Here is a 23,314-nt window from a genome sequence, read left to right as displayed (position 1 = left end):
CACACGCACACACAAACGTCGCAAAGGCAGGAAGAGGAACCGACACCTCCAAAGTCAGTACTGTCCACATTCTTGACACTCAAATAAAGCAACAGCTGACTACTGTCCTGAAATGTGGCATCCCTCCGAGGAATGTCCCATGTTAGACTTGGTGGTTTGAAATTGAAGAGACGACGACGAAGAAGAAAACGGCTATGAACAGTCAGCGTGCGGCAAACTAGTGCGCAGTCAAAGTGCGCAGTCAACGTACGGCAAACTAGTAGCTAAGAACATGGAGAGGGACAGGAACCGGAAGCGTACTCGGCTCTGTCTATAATCTTACGTATTACTGGCAGACCGCGCGAATTGTTATATTAAAAACATGCATATTGCATCAGTACACACATTATTCGCGCCTCCGATTAAATTATTTTTGTTTACCTTCGTAGTTTGCCCCTCAACAACCACGCTCGCATGTGTATCATGAAGGGCGCAGGGTTGCTAACACAGCTTTCGTATTTTTTTCCCGCCTTCGCTACCATTTATATGTACCTTCCCAAGCAGCACAATGTACTGAAAGTCGAGTGCAATAGGGGTGGACGGTATGTGTCTTATCAATGTTCTCTAGTTTCATCAGTCTGTTCAAGGCCTTCCACCTACCCGTCCACCCCTATTGCACTCGACTTTCAGTACATTTTGCTGCTTGGGTTGGTATGTGTCTTATCAATGTTCTTTAGTTTCACGAGTCTGTTCCGCCTACCCGTCCACCCCTATTGCACTCGACTTCCAGTACATTCCCAGGCAGCAAAGTGTACTGGAAGTTGAGTGCAGTAGGGGTGGACGGGTAGGTAGAAGGCCTTGAACACACTCGTGAAACAAAGAACATTGATAAGACACATACCGTCCACCCCTATTGCACTCGACTTTCAGTACATTGTGCTGCTTCGGCATTTACTCACACTGAAATGAGGCTATACGAACTCAAAAATTTTACCCGACACTCCCCCACATGATATTAGGCAAAAGATAACACCTGATGTCAAACACCGATATCACCCGAACCAACAACCCTCCTTTATCACTTCTTCCTGCTTCTTTGTAAGCAAAGCGGTGAGGGCACTAACACAATCTTGACCTTGTTCTGCAATGAGTTGGGTTTCTACAATCTGCCTGACGTACACATTCTTTGACTTATACTTTACCTCGGTCGCTTCAAAATTCGGCTCACAACCGCAACCCATCACATGCCCAGCCACATGCGAGGAGCTGCCCTCTCAATTCAATAGGCCTGTTGCACTAATCAGGCGGCGCGCTGCGATTTCCGGACACATGCGCCACGGGCGCCCAGACACGAATAACCAGTGATGGCTAATAACTACTTCTAAAGTAGTTTAACTATAACTACTAACTACTTCGCGACGGAGCAGTTTAACTAGTAGTTCAACTACTTTTCAGGGGAGGTAGTTAAAACTACTTCTTTAACTGCTGCAATGTATTTTAACTACATCTTTAACTACTTAACGTTGTCCATCAACACCAATCCCATTCTATAGTGTTCTTGGACACCTAAATATGAATCACAAGCAGCGATAAAAGTGAAGATTTAGTACACAAGCACGGCACAATTGCTCCACACCTCCGTTCTCATCAAACAAGTAGCTCGAGGTAAAAGTCGGAAGCGCAATCGTGCCGTAAAGCTTGCGGCAAAATCGGAAGTAGTTGGCGCCTGCAGTAACCTAACTACTGTAGTTAACTACTCGAAATAGTAGTGTAACTAGTAGTTGCACACTACATTTCTGCAAGTAGTTGATAACTACTTTTTAACTACAATCAGGTAGTTTAACTAGTAGTTTAACTACATGTAGTTAACTACTGGCCATCACTGCGAATAACTTCCTAGTTCTCCGGCGGTCGGTCGTGCTGGGCATGATGTGATTTCTCCGTGTAGGACGTTTCTGCCATTTTTACTGATGTGCAGTACTGTACAAAATAAATCATGTGTTAGTCAACATACACTTATGTGATGATGTGAAGTGTGAGTTGGCTAGAACACGACAGACGATGTTGAACACAACACGACGATGGTGAAGGAGCCTCACGCGTGGAAGATGACGCCACAGTGCCGCCTCATGCCCTGGAAGATTAGCTTTAACTTGCGGAAACAAAACAAAAGCACATGTATCGGGTGACGCAATCGGAACTGGTGTTATCTTGGGTTGCATTTTCTGTTAATCTTATTCCAGTACGCAATAGGCCACCAGTGTGCTCTTTCCCCCTCTCACATTGTGGGTGAGGGAAAGACGCGTCTCCGAAGATGCGCAATGAACAAAATAAAGAAAAAATTGGTGTTCCCTCACGAATTTTTTGCAGACGATCTACCGAACGGATTTTTGTTGTGAAAACGGCTACGATATCAGGTCACCGAAAGGAAGAGATGTTCTCATTGGGACAACATCGTAGCTTTTATGATAAAAAAGTTAATTAACGATTTTTAGGCAATTAGTGATTTGACGGTTGAGCAACATATGGCCAAGAACGTCCGCCGGCCCAGAGATGATAGAAATGAAAACAGCATGTCTATGGCCCTTATAGTTTCGCCTGTATCTGTATCGCCTAAAAGAAGACACCATGTACATTGTAATGCTCAATATTGAACATTACAGAAGCAACCTATATAGGTTGCTTCTGTAATATTACTAGTGACTGCCTGTGTTACATTTGCAGCAACCTTGCGTAGCTCACATCGCCACAATGTTAGAGTAATTGTACTTCAAAACTGGTAAAATGTCTGTCAACATTGCCATAAGCACTAGCTATCAACACTGCAGCATATAGGGCACTGCATCATCAACAGTGTTGGGTTCCAATTCCCTCTCAACACAGCATCTGAGGGGGGGGGGGGGCATGTTTATTTCTGGAAGGTCAGCCTGACCCAAGGTCGGCTTGCTATTCCTAAGCTATTCCAGCACCTAGCATTCAAACAGCATCCAGAGACAAAAGTTGCAGCAACATCTTTTTTTCTTTTTTTTGTTGCAATCTGACTTTAGCAGCAGTACAACTACGTACGTTTTGTGCTAACTGGGCAAGCATCGTGCGCATACGGTGCCTGCAGGTTGGACCTGAGAAAGCACGTTGATAGCGTCAAAGGCGTCTGGACTCGGATCACCATGGGAAATGCTTCTAGTCGTATACTATTAGTTACACCAGTGCACTTACGTTTCCAGATTCAGCCAGTCTTGTTTTCTGAACAGCGACAACAGAAGCTCCGCTCGCTCTATCGCCCCTCTTGCCGTGAATGATTTGCCGGCAGCAAGATTCGCGGCCTCGGCAACAGCTGCCCATCTCGCCGCGGACACGTAGGGATTCTCGGCAAGAACCTCTTGAAGAAGGTGCAAGTCGTCCACAATTGTGAAATGATTACGCGCAGCTCAAGTTGCAGCAGACATTCCTAAGCTTAAACCGTCGCGGACGCGGTGATGGCATCCTCCGTCCGGAGCTCCGGAGCGGCGCGGTCCGGAAGACGCCAGAGGCGCATACGCGGTTTCGTGTCTCCTCCGACGGTAGCACACTGTACGGGAGAAGATTGTCCGCTAAAACGCTAAAACTCCCTAATAATCGTTTCCATTACCTAGCGTTTCCTTCGGCGGTCACCTGGAGTACTTCAGGATTCACCGTCCGGGTTTTCCCCCAGTCTGTTCCATAATTTCTTTGACACGTGACCAAAGCATTAAAACAAGCATCGCACCGAGGAGTATACGGAGTGGTCTTGTTGAAAGGGCAACTAGTTACAGTGCTGACGACAAGGTGGGACACGAGCGAAAGCTGCGCTGCGATTACGTCAATGAGAACCCTGACTTTGAGGTCTCCACATCGTCCCGCGGTCGCGATGCAGAGCTTGTCGCATGTAAGTACCAGGCTCCCACAGCTCCCCATAGAGCCCATAGTTTGAGATAATTCAGGCAACACTGGGCATGCAACCAATGAAAATGAACTATGATGCCTACCATTCGGCCGATCAGGAGTTTCTCAGTTTGGCTCGCCTTTCGGCCCGGCACTGGCTACCATATCGGCTTTTATTTTTACTAGTTTTCATGCCCGACGCTCGTTATTCCGTATTCCAGAACTACTAGGCAAATTTTGTACAAAATACACATTTATTTGAAACATCGTACTGATTCAATAGTCTGACACAAATATTCACCGTGCGTACAGAGTCCAAGTCGTTGCGTTCGTTGGCCAAGTTCTAACTCTCAAAACACACTCCACTCTACTCACAGAAGCGAGCGACGCTCACACGAATCCATGCGATTTCATAGTGAGCATCTCCTTTCGTTGGTCGCAGTGCGAATGTTTCAACGAAGCGGGAAATGCTTGTCGCACGGACACCGAATCCTGTCTCCGTTGTGACTGCATTTGAAAATGCGACGGCGCTCACAAGTGTTCCTCAGGCGTCAGCTCACCACTGCATTCCAGTTCTGAACTCGAGAGACTGTTCGTACGTAGGATACTTGTGTCGGGAAACATCACAACACGCGCTGAGTTACTTTGACACACTAACAAATCTGCGACTTCTCTTTGAACAATGCCATCATACCGTGGTGTCAACTGATGTCAGTGGCACCGGCGTCTCGCATCTCGACGATGTCGTCGAGATGCGAGACGCCGGTGCCACTTCTCTCCCTTCTCTTCTCGTAACTGCCCGCCAGACAGGCAGCCCGCGAAAGAATGCTCTTTTGAAACTTTGCCAACCAATAGCGGAGCGCGCAATGTCCTTCGGCCAATGGGTATCAACTATGATGCATGACGGAGTAATACCACGTGTTTATGACGTGCAAACATTTTTTTAGAGCCGCGAAGAGGGGGAGCTATGGGGGCCTGTAAGTACTGCCGCATAACAGTGAGCAGTGCACAAGGAGAGGGTCTATTTGGAATTTTCGGAACTCCCTAGTGTGCGTCGCACGAAATGCGTGGCTAAGCTTGTGTCTCTTTAGTGTATATAAGCAACAAATGTGAGAACAGTGTTTTCGCTGCACAACTGTGCGTGCGTCGTCAAGTTTTCTCCAAATTTCGCATATTAGCTGAGCTGTCAATCATACACCCCGAAAGTAAAAAAAGCAATAAACTCCGAAAAACATCACGCGGTAACTTCCAGAAACAAACTTCGAAAGCTCGGAACCCCAGGTATAAAGTATTTATACATTTTCGGGAGGTATAACTTTATACCCTGATATGTACGAGTTACTGCACGGGCGATTTATACCTTAAAAGGCGTAAATGTTTCTAACAGCGAGCTGCAGCAGCTTCATCACCGAAAGTACGTATATGCGCGAGATGGAAGCCACATTTGCTCAGTAACGTTCGTCAAGAGTGACGAATTTTGAGCAATTAATTCAGCTTGCATTTTCCTGTAATGGTATCAAGACGGTCAAGATGAATTTCTTGGAAGCATTACTACGTATGAAACGTGGGTGCATTACGCAAATGGGGGTGGGCCCTCGTCAAGCAGCAGTCTTGCTGCTTTTAGGCCATCCCTTGTACATAGCCAGTGTAATTTACATTCGCATAGCTTGAATAAGTTCAATTCAGTTCAATTCAATTCAAATGCCGAGACAATACACCGTATGGAAGTCGTGGTGGGCGCCCGTGTGGAAGCACTCAGAAGAAGGTAAAACTCGCGTTTCGCCTGCAAAGGTTATGCCCACCGTGTTTTACGACTGCGTTTTTTTTATTTATTTATTTTTATTTATGCGAATACCTCAAATGCCCGCGAGGGGCGTTACATGAGGGGTGTGTGAACTAATAATACAACAAGCACTATCACATAATGAATATATTAATATAACTAGTACGCGAGGTTACATATGTTCAGTAACACACAAACAAAATAATACAAGTAAATGAGACACACTTTATAATTCAAAAAAGGAACACAACTGTCTGCGAAATGCAGAAATATCAGAGATGGTGGCAATGGATTGGGGAAGGTCATTCCAAATGTCAATAGCATATGGAAAGAAGGAATTGAGAAACTGGGATGAACGACAATGGATATGCTCAACTTTGCATGTGTGATCAGTCCGGGCGGAGACGTAGTGTGCTGGCGCAATGAAAGAGGGTCGGATGGCTTGATTGATGTAAAACTTGTGAAAGAGACACAAACAAAAGTATCTTCTACGGAGTGCAAGAAGGGGAAGATCGATGGATGACTTTAACAAGGTAATACTAGACGGATATGAGTAGTTGTGTGCAACTCGTGTGCAACATGACGGTTGTGCGCAACTCGTAGATTACCTGACATGCGCGAACACGAATGCAGAGATGTTCTGTGACATCCTTGGCAGGCTTCGGAATGCAATCAAACAACAATGCACGGAACACGGAAGGGTGTTGCGTACCACGCTAACGCTGTTTCCACTCGTCTCGGAAAGCCCAGGATTTGTTCCAAGAAATTCCGTTACCCGCGAGGAGGAGTTCTTTCTACATCGTTTTCGGCTGAACGTTGCCCTCACCCGTTCACTCCTGTTCAAAATTGGCCGCGTCCCATCTCCCACTTGCCCCTGTTGCGCCGTAGACGACGATATCTCTCATCAGCTCCTCCACTGTCAGCGTCACCACCATCCTCGGGCCGTGCTCTGGCACCTCTCAGAGCTTGGGTGCACGGACGGACGGACAGACGTTCCTCTCGCAACACTCCTTGGCCCTGTGCAGCGAGCAAGACAGTGGAGTGTCAAAAAAGCGGTGCTCCGCTTTCTGCGTGATACGGGCCTCCTGGGCTCCCTGTGAGCCGAGTGTCTGTTTTCATTTTTTCTTGTTTTTATTTATTCATTTATTTATTTTTGTTATTTCCTTTTTTTGTTGTCGTTTAGGGAAGAGCAAGCCGGCGTGCTGCATGGCTGACCTTTCTCCTTTCTTTTTTTCCTTTCTCTTATTTTTTTCTGCCAATAAATTCCCGCCCCTCTAATCCGTACATTTGTTCAATGTCATTCTGTGGAATTATTATTTTGTTCACAGTAGTGAAACTTGGTGAAACTGTTGGATGGCCCCCATACATGAAGGGAATTCTATATCCTCTTAAGGCCTGTTCCGACATATAGCTGCGCGCTAATATAGAGCTACAAAACAGCACGCAAAAACAGCGCTCACTGTTATCGGACGGTTCACACTTGCAAAGCGGCGCAAGTGCTATAATTTAGTGGAAGTTATCTTTTCCGGTCTCTCCCAGCATGACGCCTCCAGAGTTCGACAGCGACGGAAAAATTCGATCAACTGACTGAACACCTTATCAAGGACAATCAGAAAAATTATCAGGCATTTGGGATGACGCACTCGCCGGTTCCAATGCGGTCGCCATGCCGTGAAATGCGGAAGCAAAACAGCTCCACTGAAGGGCCTCCTCATTGGCCAACACGAATGTAGTGCTAATATTAGCGCTGAAAAAGTTGACTGAAGCTCAACTCCGGCAAGCACTAATTTTTAGCGTTTCCGAGCACTACGAGGAGGAAAATATCGCCCTATTTTGTAGCGCTATATATCAAATCGCTATATGTCGGAACAGGCCTTTACTTTCCATCACACGTGTGTGAAGCAGCAAATAGAATCTGTTTGCAAATGGCCATACTGAGGTAATCGAACTGGGCTCGGTGAAAATTTTTAGAAATTATGCACGAATGGACCACATTAACTTCGTCCGATTATATTATGACAAAGTGGATATGTAGTTTCCGGACAGCTGTATGCCCATATATTCGAACAAAAGATCAATCACGTGAATTGAAGCCAATGTGACTGAGGTAGATCATATTAATAATGTCCATAGATATGATGATGATTCGAGTTCTTCGTTTGTTTTTGTTTTTGTTGTTTTGTTTTGTTTTCCTTTTGTTTGTTATTGTTGTTTCTTTGGCTCATCGACTTACATATCTATTGCGTTCACGACTGGGAAACATTACCAGAATCGAAGTGTTGTGAAGTACTATGTTATTTGACTAAATATATTTCTTTTTTTGTTTGTTTCTTTTTACGAAATTGCGCATTTCTTAATTGGGGCTATGTTTCTTGAACTAACGTTCCTGATAGTGTTATCGTTGTTGGTAAACGTAAATTTTGTCCGTCAGTAACTCCCCTGCAGATGATATACCAAATATAAAGAAATTACGAACAAAATTATCTAGTCATTGAAACATTAATAAAAAAAGTCGACGACTCCTAGGAATCGTTCAGAGCAAGCATTATAAACCATAGCTCTATACAGACACGGAAGCACTTTGCCCGTACTGTGAGCAACAGATGGCAGATGATTGCTTACTGCGCATCATAGGCGACATAGGCGACTGCGGGGGAGGCTTGGGGGCACTGAGCCCCACGGAACTTTCCTAAGGGGGGAGTAGCATGCCCCCACCGGGAGGTCACTCAAGACGAACTTTTCGAAGGATATCCTAAGAATCTCGTGTTTCGTGCTAGTCACCATTAGAATCCTGTAAAAATTTGCCTCACAACGTCCCGACACTGAATTCCCGATGCCCTACCTGACCTTTGTGTGTGAAAAAAAGAAAGAAAGGGGGCGTTGTGCCCCCCTGGCAGATTGAAGACTCTCCGCCAATGCTGCACATAACGTTTTTGCACAAGCTACGCTACTGCAACTGCAAAAAGGAAACTGACGTGACTCAGCCTTCAGGGCCCCTCAAAGAACAGTGAAACTAGCCATTGTATCTAGTATTTGAAATCGCTGAACAGGCAATGCACTAACTATTAGCACATTAGCTCAATAACTAAGTACCAGTGTTACAGTGCACTGATAAAATGGTTCGACAGCGATTTCCAACACAGAATACTCCGCAATACTCTTCGATACAACGATGGCGTGATGATGATGATGATGATGATGCTGGTGTCACTTCCGCTGGATCGGCATATGTGTTATTTAACATTTCAAGGAGCGGTCTAAGAACGAGAAGAAAAAAAAACGTTTTGATCGTGACGGAATGTCCGATAACTAAATAAAGTTTTCGCGCAAGAAATATGAGCCAGGCCCCCACAGCTCCCCCTCTTCGCGGCTCTAAAAAAATGTTTGCACGTCATAAACACGTGGTATTACTCCGTCAGGCATCATAGTTGATATCCATTGGCCGAAGGACATTGCGCGCTCCGCTATTGGTTGGCAAAGTTTCAAATGAGCATTCTTTCGCGGGCTGCCTGTCTGGCGGGCAGTTACGAGAAGAGAAGGGAGAGAAGTGGCAGCGGCGTCTCGACGATGCCAGTTGACACCACGGTATGATGGCATTGTTCAAAGAGAAGTCCCAGATTTGTTCGTGTGTGAAAGTGACTCAGCGAGTGTTGTGATGTTTCCCGACACAAGTATCCTACGTACGAACAGTCTCTCGAGTTCTGAACTGGAATGCAGTGGTGAGCTCACGCCTGAGGAACATTTGTGAGCGCCGTCGCATTTTCAAATGCATTCACAACGGAGACAGGATTCGGTGTCCGTGCGACAAGCATTGCCCGCTTCGTTGAAACCTTCGCACTGCAACCAACGAAAGAAGATGCTAACCGTGAAATCGCGTGCACTCGTCGCTCACTTCTGGGAGTAGAGAGTGTGTGTGTTTTTCGAGTTCGAACTTGGTCAACGAACGCAACGATTTGGACTCTGTAGGCACGGTGAATATATGTGTCAGACTATTGAATCAGTACGATGTTTCAAATAAATGTGTATTTTGTCAAAAATTTGCCTAGTTGTTCTGGAATGCGGAATAACAAGCGTCGGGCATGAAAACCAGTAAAAGTAAAAGCCGATGGTAGCCAGTACTGGCCAGTACCGGGCCGAAAGGCGAGCCAAACTGAGAGACTCCTGATTGGCCGAAAGGTAGGCATCATAGTTCATTTTCATTGGTTGCATGTCCAATGTTGCCTGAATTATCTCAAACTATGGGCTCTATGGGGAGCTGTGGGAGCCTGTATGAGCGTAGCTGAAAAATATCGCGCGCAGCAGTCGTTTGATTCTCACGAGTGCGGAGAGCTCTCTGCTACACTCGTGGAAGACACGTGAGAAATGCCAGGCACTCCATCACGATGTAACATTGTACGTTGTGTCACCTTCTAGGGCCGCAAGTGGCCTCGGCTGCGACCTGACACCGACAGCCGTCACGGTGATGGCGGGCGCCTTTCGTGCGCGTTGTTCTGTCGGGAGACGCATGCGCATCAGAAACAGCTTTTTTTTTTCCTACAGAACATGGCGTCGGAAACATTCGTCTTCTGATCAGTCTGCCACCAGTGAATTGTGCAGAAGGGTGGAAGAGATATGACGTTCGCTGTGAGGCGGAGCCGGTGTGAATCGAATTACAGCCGAAAAGAGCCTGGAAGAAGACCGAGAGACAGGGACACAGAAGACGACACGTGAGAAATTAAAAGGTAAAAGCTTAGCTTTTACCTTTTAAAAGGTAAAGGTTAAAAGGTAAAGCTTAGCTTTTAAGTTGAGATGAACCAATACATTATTGCTGTGTTTGAGAACTTACGTGTGCCGTCTTCTGTATCCGTGTCTCTCGGTATTCCTCATGGATCTATACCAGCTAGCCTGCACCATTACCCTTGTTTGGAAAGAGCCGTGCCGAGCATTGCTCCTTAGGCGGTGTCCAGCATGGAGGAAGGAAACACAGACGCCCCGGGGGGGGGGGGGGGACTAGCGTAGTCACCCTCTAGCGGTCGCTCGAGTCAAAATCGCCACGTGATCCCCTCTAAAGTTTCGGTGTTTCAAGGCCCTGTTTCTCGCGCTGCTCTCAGTGCGATTTTCCTTTCCGAAAGTAATTTATTGTGAAAATGTGAGCACCGTCGTGGAAACGACATATGGTGATGTCTTCCTGCCCGGCTGCGGCTCTCGTTGAACCGAAAGCAACTCTGTCACGGAAACACGTTTTGTTCGTAAGTACAAGTACAGTTGTTTTAGTCGTCTGTGTGTGTTCGAGTCATCTTGAATTGTTCGTTTGGGACCTGACACAGTGCCGCAGATTCATTTTATAACCTCTGTTGTTGTACACATCTGAGTAATAGTGTTCTGAGTCATGCATTGTTTACCACTTAATCCAGGACAAGACGTCCTCCCAAGCAGCAAAATGTACTGAAAGTCGAGTGCAATAGGGGTGGACGGTATGTGTCTTATCAATGTTCTTTAGTTTCAAGAGTCTGTTCAAGGCCTTCCACCTACCCGTCCACCCCTATTGCACTCGACTTTAAGTACATTGTGCTGCTTGGGCTGGCGTCTCCCGGCTTTTTGAGTATTTTTGCACTTAATCCAGAGACGTACAATACGCTGGAAGTCACCGAAGCCACACGTGATCTTTCCGGTCCCGCGTATTCCTTTTGCGTTCTGTACACTGTGACCCGCCTTCTAATAGAAGAAGTAAACATTCGAACGTACAGAAATAAAGTGCAAGCAGGCGTTCAGCGAAATACTGCAATCTGAACTGTGACACCACTACAGCTTGCATCGCCTGCTCTGGTGGCGCCATGCTGCCTGGAAAGACATGTGGTAGACAGGAGCATCCCAGTATGCAATGCGACGCCGCCTACGCTTGCCGATGTGGAACACTGTCGGAGGCAGTCGGAGGGACCGCTTCTTGTGTTTCCCTTCCCCTGGCGGAGAAACTGCGCAAATGCTCCGAGTGACGTTTAGCGCCGCCAGACGACGCTGCGCCCGTTTGCGTTCATATTTCTTGCCAAGGTTCTCGTATAGGATTGCTTCATATTAGATATAGTGTGCCTAGTTTTCGAGCAGGCGCTTCTTCATAAGGGTAAAACGTGTGTAATTTTTACCACATAATTCTCGTATCGTTGTTGGCATTCAGGCAAACCGTCTCAACAGATCGACATCCAGTTTGCCCGATGATTCTCCATTTCTCAAAACTCGTGAACCCGTGAGAAATTGTTTCTTTTTCAACAACAATCAGCAACAATTTTCGACAACTATCATGGGCTTTCGAAGAATATCCGTATTGCTGAGTGCACATAAATTATATTCAGATTGGTGGGCACACTCGTTGGGAGATCTGGGATTATTACAAAAGCTAATAAGGCTTGTTAGTCTCCCTTCCTATTGATACCGATGAGGTGGAAACAACATATTTACAATAACGATATGACTGAATGTCGCTGTTTCGCGGCGCTCAAACTTTACTGGGTCTCTCAGAAAGGAAGATTGCACTTATGACTAGAGGGGGTGGGTCAACTCTTGAACAACAACGACAACAACCTTATTGTGAGACGGTAAATGGGAGGGAGGGGGATATATTTATTAGACGAAAAAGGAAAAAAAAAACGGAGGAAAGGTCAGCCAAAGGGAAGTTGGCTTGCTATTCCGGAAATAAATAAATAAATAAATAAAATTAAGAAATAAGAAATAAATAAAAGTAAAGAGAATTAGGAAATAAAGGATAAACTAACAAATTATGAAAGAAGCATGAGGTAGATTAAAGACAAAGATGACAAAAAAAAAGATGACGAAAAAACGGTGAAAGAATGATGAGATGGGATCACAGAAGATGACTTTAAAAGGAAAGCGTGAGGTTAATGCGTTGAGGGTGAGAGTGGGGCACAGAAGAATGAGATTGCACGACTGAGTTCACGATAAATGGGGAGTTTCATCGCAAGGTGCGATACTCTACCCCATTGCTGGTGGTGATGCGGAGAATGAAATAATGAGCCATTTCACAATAGCAATAGACTGTTGACTTACACTTACAAGACCTATTTCATACACTACCGCGTATGTGTGCAGATGTAACGGGTTAATTGAACTAATGCGTTTAACTGAGCTAGAAAAATAGCACAAAAGTCACTCTTTCCGCCACGCGTCACTTCATGCTTAGGCGGAGCGCAACGCCATCTATGCGGTTCTCACGCACGGAATGCGAAGATGGAAGTGTTCCTATTGCAATAGTACAAGGTAATGGACCAAACAGTGCTATGCTTACTTTGTGAACTTGCGCCTATAGTGTGGCGAATATCACAACGTGTAACAACGTATTGGAGAATGTTGTTGACGATGCCAGTCGAACTGTGTTTTTTTGACTGTTCATGTGAGCCACGGGGGCTTGTCAACCAGTTCATGTTATGTAGGGGGCGCTGCACCTGCACCCCTCGCTGGAACGTCCCCGAATGGGTCAGTGTAACCCTTTACCCAAAGCAACGTCTTCCGAGAGGCGCATATGGTGACTGTTTCTTGTGCCTCTCTCTCTCCCTTCTTTTTGTAAATAAAATGGGCGTCTCTTTTCAAAGCTACGAAGTGGTCGTGTGTTTTCTGGTCTCTGCGAAGTTCGGGCGCCCCCCCGACGTTTCAGTTCGACGGACTTACATTTTTATCAGAAGTGGGATAAGGACTGATTGGACTGATGAGCAGGTGAACATTTTCATCAATTTTGACTCATCTGGACTTTAGCCCTTAGGCACCGAAGGTAGACAATGCCGGGATCGCAACGAAGACGCCCTCAGGGATCGGAAACTAACGGCACCGAAGATAACGTTACGACCAGCGACGAACACCAGCAGCAGTCTGGTTTAAGTGACGAAGACGGCTCGTCAACGATTATCGAAGCTCACGACGGCAACGACGTTCCAGCAAAAACGATGACTGAGCTGGAAAAACTTATCAAGTATATGCAAGAACGTGACGAAGTTCGTGACAAGATGTTCTACGACTTCATCGAAGAGGACCGATGGTCAAGCCCCTTCTGCACGCATCATGCCGGATATCTCCAAGGAGGTCCATGTGTTCGACGGCGCCGGTGACGAGAAGCAAGCAGAAGAGTGGCTAGAGACATTTAAGCAGCTGTCCATCCAGTGCCAATGGACTGAGCCTATGAGGCTAACCGTGATACAGACAAAGTTAAAGGGACCTGCAGCAACGTGGTATCGCAGTAAGTCAAAGGAATGTGACACGTGGGAACATTTTGAGTATCATTTTAGGAATATGTTTGTGCCTGTTACTAATCCCGTAACTAAGTACGAAGAAATGCACAACAGAGTTCAAGTTAAGGGCGAATCAGTGCTTGGTTATTTTATGGATAAGATGCATCTCTGTAAACGCTGTGAGCTAAAGGACGACGAAACGAAGGAAATGATCCTTCTAGGTATTGCCGACAGGTCAACATACCAAATGCTTATGCCTAAACATCACAACTCATTAGAACAGCTACTGCATGATCTAAAGCGTCACGTCCGATTCGAAAAAGAAAGAAATGACATGTTTGGCACAGGAACTCAAAAATCAACCCCTGAAAACAAGAAAAAAGTCGGTATCAGTGCAACTGAAAATTCAATCCAGACTCGTAAAGGAGGAATGTGGGCCCCTGCAAAGGACTCGCAGGGCAACCAAAAATGTTTCAATTGTAACGAATACGCTAATCACATAGCTAAGGACTGCCCCAAAGAGAAGAGGATAAAGTACTGCACGACATGTAACAAGTATGCTCACGGAAAACGAGAGTGCAAGTCGCGAAGTGAGAAAGCGACGAAAGAATCCCTCTGCGTCGGCGACAATGGACCCAGCAAATACGTAAAAAAAGCCGTCATCAACGACGAAATATTGGTGACATCATTTATTGATCAAGGTAGTGCCGTAAGCATGATTACAGTTTCCGCAGCAGCGAAATGGGGATTGACAATTTTTGATGTCGCCGAGAAGGATGCGCTGTACGGACTCGCGCAAAAGAAAACTATGCCAGTTGGAAGGACTATCATTAAGATATCTATCGATGACATCACAGCTGAAGTCCCAGCCTATGTTGTGAGCGATGATGTGATTTGTTACGATGTAGTCGTGGGACGAACTCTGCTCGATCTTGACAGTGTTGTTATGATTAAGGCGAAGAACTGCATGAAACTAATCGACAGTCGAAAGGACGGCCCGTTTAAGGATTTCACACTGGACGATAGTGACATTAAATATACTCTGAGGAACGAAGGCCCTATTAAAGTACCGCCAAACTCCGTGCAGTTGATAGACGTTAAGGCCGAAAACAGCGATGATTCAGGAACTGTTATGCTTAACTTCTACGAGCAAGACATCGGATGCCTACTAGAGCTACAAGATGGAAGGACGCGAATTCCGATTGTAAACAGAAGCTCCGATGAAATAACAATGAAGAAGAACTTTTCATTCGGTAGAGCGGTCAAAGTAGACCCAGTTTCCACACACGTTTGCGAGCTCAACGACGTTGACGAGAGCACGGCACAGGACATAGAACAAGTCCATGATGTCTCTCCAGTGCTCACAGTCAAGGATGCCGTAGATGCGCGATGCACCATGGAACACGAAGTACAATGCGGACCGACGGTAACACGAGAACAGAAGAGCCAACTGATCACATTATTGACATCTTACCGAGATTGTTTTGCGTTAGACATCCACGAACTCGGAAAAACAAAGATGGCTGAAATGAAAATCGAAGAAATTGATGATACTAAGCCAGTCTACAGCAGACCGTACAGAGCAACGCACGATGAAAGGGAGCACATGAGCACCATTGTTCGGGACCTCAAGGAGGCAGGAATAGTAAGGGACTCTGTATCGCCATACGCCAGCCCATGTCTTCTAATTAAAAAGAAAACAGGAGAGTATCGCAAGGTTGTCGATTACCGACGGTTGAACCAACAAACGAAGAAGGATCGATTTCCCATCCCTATCATCGATGACCAGTTAGATCGCCTAAGCGGCAACGTGTTTTTCACAACCCTCGATTTAACGAGTGGCTACTTTCAAGTACCCATGGCAGAAGAATCAATTGAGAAAACTGCATTCATAACTCCAGATGGCCACTACGAGTACTTGTACATGCCGTTTGGTTTATGCAACGCTCCTAGTGTATTCCAACGGCTGATAAACACTGTACTAGGACAGCTCCGGTTCAACATAGCTGTCTGTTATCTTGATGACATCCTAGTGGCCGGGAAAACGTTCGAAGAAGCCATAAGCAATCTTGAGAGCGCATTGAAAGCTCTACAAGAAGCAGGATTGACTTTAAAGTAGCACAGAAGTCATTTTTAACACCCAGTTTTCTTCCTATAAAACTGTTAAGTTTGCCAGTAAGATGCAGCATACGAAGTAATTTACACCACAGAGTCATAATTATCACAGAAATTGAATTTAAAATACGCCGCAAAAAGCGACAGTGCGCAACGGTGGTGAAGAGCAGTACCAGCCTGTGATCTGCCTGGAACCTCGCGCTGACGCTATAAGGAGAACGCTCGCTGATTGGCCTAGAGAAATGTTGTCTGCTACTCCGCTGTCGTCTGCTACTCGGCCGTTCGGGGTTCTGATAAAGCCTTTCTCCTTGCTCGGTAATGCTTCGGCCGCTCCTTCTATCCCTAATTCTCCGGGAGAACTGGCAAAACAGGTTTACGGCGGCAAAGGGGCAATGCGCTGACCCCCACTGACCGGCAAACCAGAACGAGTCTCCTTATGCCGTCATCGGTGACGTGCGGTCATACCTCCTCATCCTCGTTATAGCTGGAGTGGCGAGTTAAGGGTGAAGGCGCGGAGCTATGTTTTTGTGAGTTTTTTTCTGGGAAAAATTGCACACATCAAAACCCTTCCCGCTATTCGGTATAATGACACACACACTTTCATCAGATGTCTTAATCTGAATTTTTTTTTGGATGGCCCTCTGTACTCCTTTAAAATTAAGCAAATGTGCATTTCTAATGCCCGAAGTACGCTTCCTAGGATTTCAGATCACAAGTTTCGGAATACAGCCAGGTGAAGCTAAGCTCGAAGCAATCGCCGAGTTTCCACGACCTAAAGATGTTCACGAAATTCGAAGATTTCTGGGCCTTACTAGTTACTTTCGACGATTTATTCCGTATCATGCTACCAAAGCAGCTCCTGTAATGGAGCTGACAAAGAAAGGAAAGCCCTTCGTGTGGAGTGAGAAGCAAGAAGAAGCCTTCACTCAAAAGAAGCAAGATATAGCAAAAGCTCTCGTTTTGGCTCTCTACGACCGTCATGCCGAAACTGAGTTACACACGGACGCATCAAAGGATGGATTGGCAGGAATGTTACTGCAAAGAGGTGATGATGGAAACATGCATCTGGTGTTCTGCATCAGCCGTAGAACCACCGAAGCCGAAACACGATACCATTCGACGCGACTCGAACTAACGGCTGTGATGTGTGCAGTAGACAAGCTACGCATCTACTTGATAGGCGTACACTTCACGATATACACGGACTGCCGTGCCATAGTCTACATGAATGCCGCGAAGACGAAGATACCTCTGATAGCACGGTGGATGGACTACATCCAGGAATTTGACTTCTCCATCCACCACCGAGAGGGAACGAAAACGGAGCATGTTGATGCGCTTAGTCGAGCTCAAGTTTCAGTTCCAGAAAACGAAAACTTCGAAGACAGACTTGACGTCTGGTACTCTGTCACCGAGGAAGAACATGTTATTGCGATACAGCATGCAGACGAATACGTTAACAGAGTAATTAAAATTCTGGAAAGGAAAGCCGAAGACAGGACAAAGCGAGAAAAAGGGGAAGTAAAAGGTTTCACACTCAAGAATGGACTGCTCTACAAGGTTGAAGAAAACGACGGCGCGAAGAAATGGCTTCTTGTCATTCCAAAGAGTAACCGCAAAGCGAAGGTTATCAAGCACCATGACCTCATGGGGCATAGCCATCTCGAAGAAACCGTCGACAAAATTAAGAGGCGGTACTGGTTTCCAGGATTAAGGAAATACGTTGAGCGGCACATTTCACACTGTTTGGAGTGTGTAATCCACAAAGGTGAAACCGGGAGGAAGCCTGGTAAGCTGAATCCGTTTCCACCAGGCGCACAGCCTTTTGAAGTGCTTCATTTGGACCACTTAGGACCTTTTCCTGTAAGCAGAAGCCGGAACCAAGAACTCCTTGTAATAGTTGACAATTTCACGAAATTTGTACGACTCTACCCATCACGAAACACTGCAACTTCGAACGTGTTAAAAGCCGTGGAACGATACATAAATGACGACGACGTCCCAAAGCGCATTGTAACTGACAGGGGAACTGCGTTTACCTCAGGCCAGTTCAAAGCATTCTGTCAAGGCAAAGGCATCCAGCACGTTCTGGTGTCGACTCAAAGACCTCAAGGAAACGGACAAGTCGAAAGGATACACAGAACACTCATACCAAGGATTGCAATGTCGATTGAACGACCTGATCAAAAGGACTGGGACCAACACCTAGATGAAGTGCAACGGAACCTGAACCAAACACGAAGCAAGACAACTCAAAAGACGCCATTCGAGTTGCTATTTGGTTTCACTGCAAGACACCAAGACTGTCGTTTGCGTGACTTAGATGTCGACGAAGGATCAAGCAAAAGCATACAAACCATCCGCGAAGAAGCAAAAACAACAATAAAGCAGCAACAAGAAAAGCAATCTCGACACTACAACTTACGAAGATCAAAAGCCCGAAGATACGAAGTTGGCGATATAGTCGCAGTGCGAAGACTACCCGTAAGCGGCGGAAAGCCAACCAAGGTCCAACCAAAGTATCGTGGTCCCTTGGTTATCGAAGCAGTGCTACCTAACGACACATACCGCATCACTCGTCTGAGCGGACAAAAAGGCCGCCGTTATAGCACTACGGCGCATGCCGACCAACTCAAGCTATGGAGTTCGCGTTCAGGGAATGAAGATGATGATGACGACATAGACTCGGATTCCGAGTAAACGTAAGCGTGTAACATATTCCATTTTACCACGTATGTTCAATTGACATTGAAGTGTTTTATTTTTGATGCTATGTTTCAAATGCTATGTTAATCAATGAAGGCATATAACCTGTTCAATGTTTGGCGTACCCACCATGCATTTAAGAGCATAGCCTGTTATGTGTCTTATGTGTCTTCATTTAGCAATGTATAACTCTACGTTTTTGCTATGATGGAAATTTCGAGGACAAAATTTTATAAGGATGGCCGAATGTGGCGAATATCACAACGTGTAACAACGTAATGGAGAATGTTGTTGACGATGCCAGTCGAACTGTGTTTTTTTGACTGTTCATATGAGCCACGGGGGCTTGTCAACCAGTTCATGTTATTTATGGGGCGCTGCACCTGCACCCCTCGCTGGAACGTCCCCGAATGGGTCAGTGTAACCCGATACCCAAAGCAACGTCTTCCGAGGGCGCATCTTGTCACTGTTTCTGGTGCCTCTGTCTCTCCCTTCTTTTTGTAAATAAAATAGTCGTCTCTTTTCAAAGCTACGAAGTGGTCGTGTGTTTTCTGGTCTCTGCGAAGTTCGGGCGCCCCCCCCCCCCCCCCCCCCCGACGTTTGAGTTCGACGGACTTACAATATTAACTTCAACTAACCAGATCAGATCGACTTACACGTGCCGACCTCTACATTTCAGAATGGTTTCTACGCTCACTTCGTTTGCCCCAGAACACACATTTTCCGTTGAATTCCCCTCTTGCCACAAACTCAAATTTCTAAATGTGACTTTTAGTGCGATTTTGGCTTGCGTTGGTATTACGGCGGAGTGGAAGCAAAGCCCCTCTTGCCTTATTCAAGCTCCCATCCTAAAACTGTCAAACACGGTATTATCTCTTCCTCCCTGCTGGAACTAGTACATGTGATTCCACTGACATCTTCCCACAAGTTTAATGACATTCAATGAGAAATCAGACTGCGAATACGCCCACCGTGTTTAAGTCGACTATTTCTCAATGCCTGAACTGGGAGTTAAGCAGAGAAGCTGCCTTCGCGAAACCATGCTCCACTGTGTTGTGTGGCGAAGACCACGTCAACGGCTTACGGAACCAATTTTAACGAATGTGTTTCATTGGCGTCAGTGAGAAACGCTGATTTCCAGTTGATTTTGTGAGTTCCAACACGTTGTGTATTACAGACTGCACCAATAGAAGGAAGGAGAAACCAGTTGGAGGAATCGGCTTAAAGGAGCATTAAAGTGGTATCTAACATGCCCAAAAACTGCTGTCATCTTGTAAAGCAGTACGTGAAAAGCATTCCTACAATATATTTTTGTCCAAAGTTGTTTCACCGCCGCGCAATTAATTTGCCAAAGTCGCCCACCCATTCTCTCAAATCACCCACTCTAGTGTGACGTTTGCGGTAGAGAGCCCCCTCATTCGTTGATAGGAAAAACAGTCTGCTACGAACATTGCGAGCTGTTTCTCGTTGACTTCTATTCTTTATATTATATTCTTTATATGATTTATATCATGTTTTCTAAAAAAAAAACGAAGCATATATGCAGCCTGACAAAATGCCACCGACACAGATGACAAAAGAGACCTGGCAAATCATTACGAGAAGCTCTTGCACTAACTCAAGAAAAAAATATGAAGATGAAGTTCTGTTGCTAAAAGGACTGCATTATGGTAACCTAGAATTATGGCACCCAAGTACCACTATGGAACCTATCCCGCCATAAGTTCATTATTTACGCTGGCGCCCTCCTCGTGGTCAAAACAGCGAATCATCACTTTTTTGGAGCTCCGGAAAGAATGGTTCGAAAAACCAGGGAATTGAAGGCCACAAAAAGAGATCTGAAGCCAAATATGAGTACTACTCAAACGACTCACGGCTGTAGGACCATAGGCTGGGGTCTTAATCGCTTCATCGTCGTTGCGTTCGTTACAATCTAACGAGTGGCGGGAAATTCAAAAAGGTGGGCACGTGACACATTGCGCGTGACGTAGGAAGGGAGTTGCCTCAGGACAGAAGCCGCCGATATTTCGAACAGAGACTGTTCTTCTTCTGGGCACCGTCCTCATCATTGGCATGGTATTTAAAGGGTTAGGTGTGACGTGTTTAAAGGTTCATGCGAATTGTGGGTCAACAGCCCGGAGGGAAGAAAGGTTCGTACGGGTTTTTACGGCGGGAGTGAATGGCTGCTTTGTTAGAGTGTGGAGGGGATTATGTGAACGTAGTGATCTAGGCTACAGACCGGTTGCAGAAAAATGGAACTTTAAACACGTCACACCTAACCCTTTAAATACCATGCCAATGATGAGGACGGTGCCCAGAAGAAGAACAGTCTCTGTTCGAAATATCGGCGGCTTCTGTCCTGAGGCAACTCCCTTCCTAGATCTCTACCGGTTCGCTGGATTTCTACCCATCTACGTTGCGCGTGACGTGTATCACGGCCTTAACGTATCGCGCGAAGAGCGCCGTGCACGTGTTTTATCACGTGCCCACCTTTTTAAATTTCCCGCCCGCCTTTTTGAATTTCCCGCCACTCGTTAGCTTGTAACGACCGTAACGACGATGAAGCGATTAAGCCCCAGGGTGGTGCCAGGGTAAGCCAGGAGGGTGCTATAAGGGCGTAAGTATTGTATAACGTCCGCAGTATGCTCCAGGAAATTGGGGGGTCATGACGCCGTGGGGTCCTCCACTCTGCAACTCAGTTGCTGATACGGATTAAAGTTTGTCGTTCATCATGCTATTCTTCCGACAGTTTCAAAAAACACTCGAAAAGCCACCTGTGACGCCCCCGCATGTCGTGGAAGTATTGCTCCGCGCCATTTCAAATGTCTCGTATGATGGATTTAAAAATTCAAGACGCGCGATAAAAAAAAAAAAAAAAAAAGAACGTGCTGCAGATACCTTCAGTATTGCTAGCCGGGTTAATGATGAGTACCTCGACGGTGAACTCGAATCCGTAACTCGTCCACCAATGGCCTTTTTTGGACGCCGAATTTGTCGATAGTTGCTCAAAAGGCCAACTTCGCAATTGTGTAGAAAATAAACCATTTGTTCACATGACCTAAAATATCTTTCTGTGCAATGTAATCGTACTTAACTATCGGACAAAAATACAATCGGAAACTCGCTCCCGGTTCAACACCAGTTATAGCGACACCTGCAAGTCACAGGATAGCATATTAACATAGATAGCATAGAACAAGCGATGCAGGCTCGAAGTAATACCCAGTGGTAGAGACAGCCTGTGAAATATCGTGGCGTTGCCCCTCCTCTAAACCAACCTGGCAGGCTGGCATCCCACACACACACACGTATATGGGAACATGATGTGGTGGGTCATATACCCCGGCATCCTTCTATGGAACTGCATGGAGCGGCATGGAACTATGGAAAAGACACTCGTTGTGTCATCCCATGACAGCGAACATTTCACCGCGCTGTCTATGTTATTGCCTAGACTAAGAAATCAGCGGTTATTAACTTACCCACGTTCTGTAGGCGTCCGTGCTGCGTTGGAGGATATCCGCAGTACACGCACCAACCCATGTGGACACCCTTTTGGTCGTCTATTCCTCATATACTCCGTACAATGTCACTCACTGTACCAGAAGTGAACAACATTTTCACACAAGCCCAAGTAACTGTTCGAGGCCGAAAAGTGCCAAGCTGGTCGAAAAGCGTGCGAACGTCAGTGCATCCAAGTTCCTAGCTATCAAATGATCAACGGATGCGCAGCATAGAGAAGAGAGTGTTTAGCATTTAGCTCTTCGTTGTTTTACGGGTGACATCAAATCATATGGGTGACGAGCTGTTCGTAAGGGTGATAATCCAAGGGTGACATCGATGAAACGTCATTGGCACCCTTCAAATCGCACGATCCAGCTCCGTGTCACCCTTGGAACGTACTTTCCCTGGCACGGGCAGACGTGGCAGCGACGCCTCGTTTTCGACGAATTCCGCCGCACTGAATCAACCCAAGCAGCAAAATGTACTGAAAGTCGAGTGCAATAGGGGTGGACGGGTAGGTGGATATCCTTGAACAGGCTCGTGAAACTGAAGTACTCTGATAAGACGAATACCGACCACCCCTATTGCACTCGACTTTCAGTACATTGTGCTGCTTGGGAAGTATTGCGCGCGGATTGTGTTTGTTATTGAGGCGTCGAACATTCCGCAACGAATGAAAACTGGCTTTAGCTACCTGCATAGCAGTTCATAGAAAGGGTGCGACCTTCACGTAGGCGCATAGGTCGCGGTACTTTTCATCACGAACAATCAGTGTCACAGTTATTTTCAAAAGAATGAGGTGCATAAAAGGTATCTAGGCCACTAAGTTCAGCGTGCCCACCTAAAAAGGCGTATGATGTAGCGGTATTTCGTTTCCAGGGCAGAACAGGTACAGCTCTCGTCAACCTCAATAATAACACTGAGAAAAATATGGTCTCGTTTTCAAGCGCGATTACAGATACCCCTCGGGCCACAAGGAAATGTTGGTTGAACAAAATTATTGTGTTAATTTACCGCAAAAATTTTGTCCACTTAATATCCCCCCCTTCCCCCAGGGTGGCCGCTATCGCGCTCGGAAATGAGACTGAAATTTTCCGAGTGTTATTATTAAGGTTGA

This window comes from Ornithodoros turicata, unplaced genomic scaffold, assembly GCF_037126465.1.
Source record: "Ornithodoros turicata isolate Travis unplaced genomic scaffold, ASM3712646v1 Chromosome45, whole genome shotgun sequence".
Lineage (NCBI taxonomy): Eukaryota > Metazoa > Arthropoda > Arachnida > Ixodida > Argasidae > Ornithodoros > Ornithodoros turicata.
The sequence above is the reverse complement of the archived record's forward strand: the minus strand, read 5'-3'. Positions refer to the sequence as shown.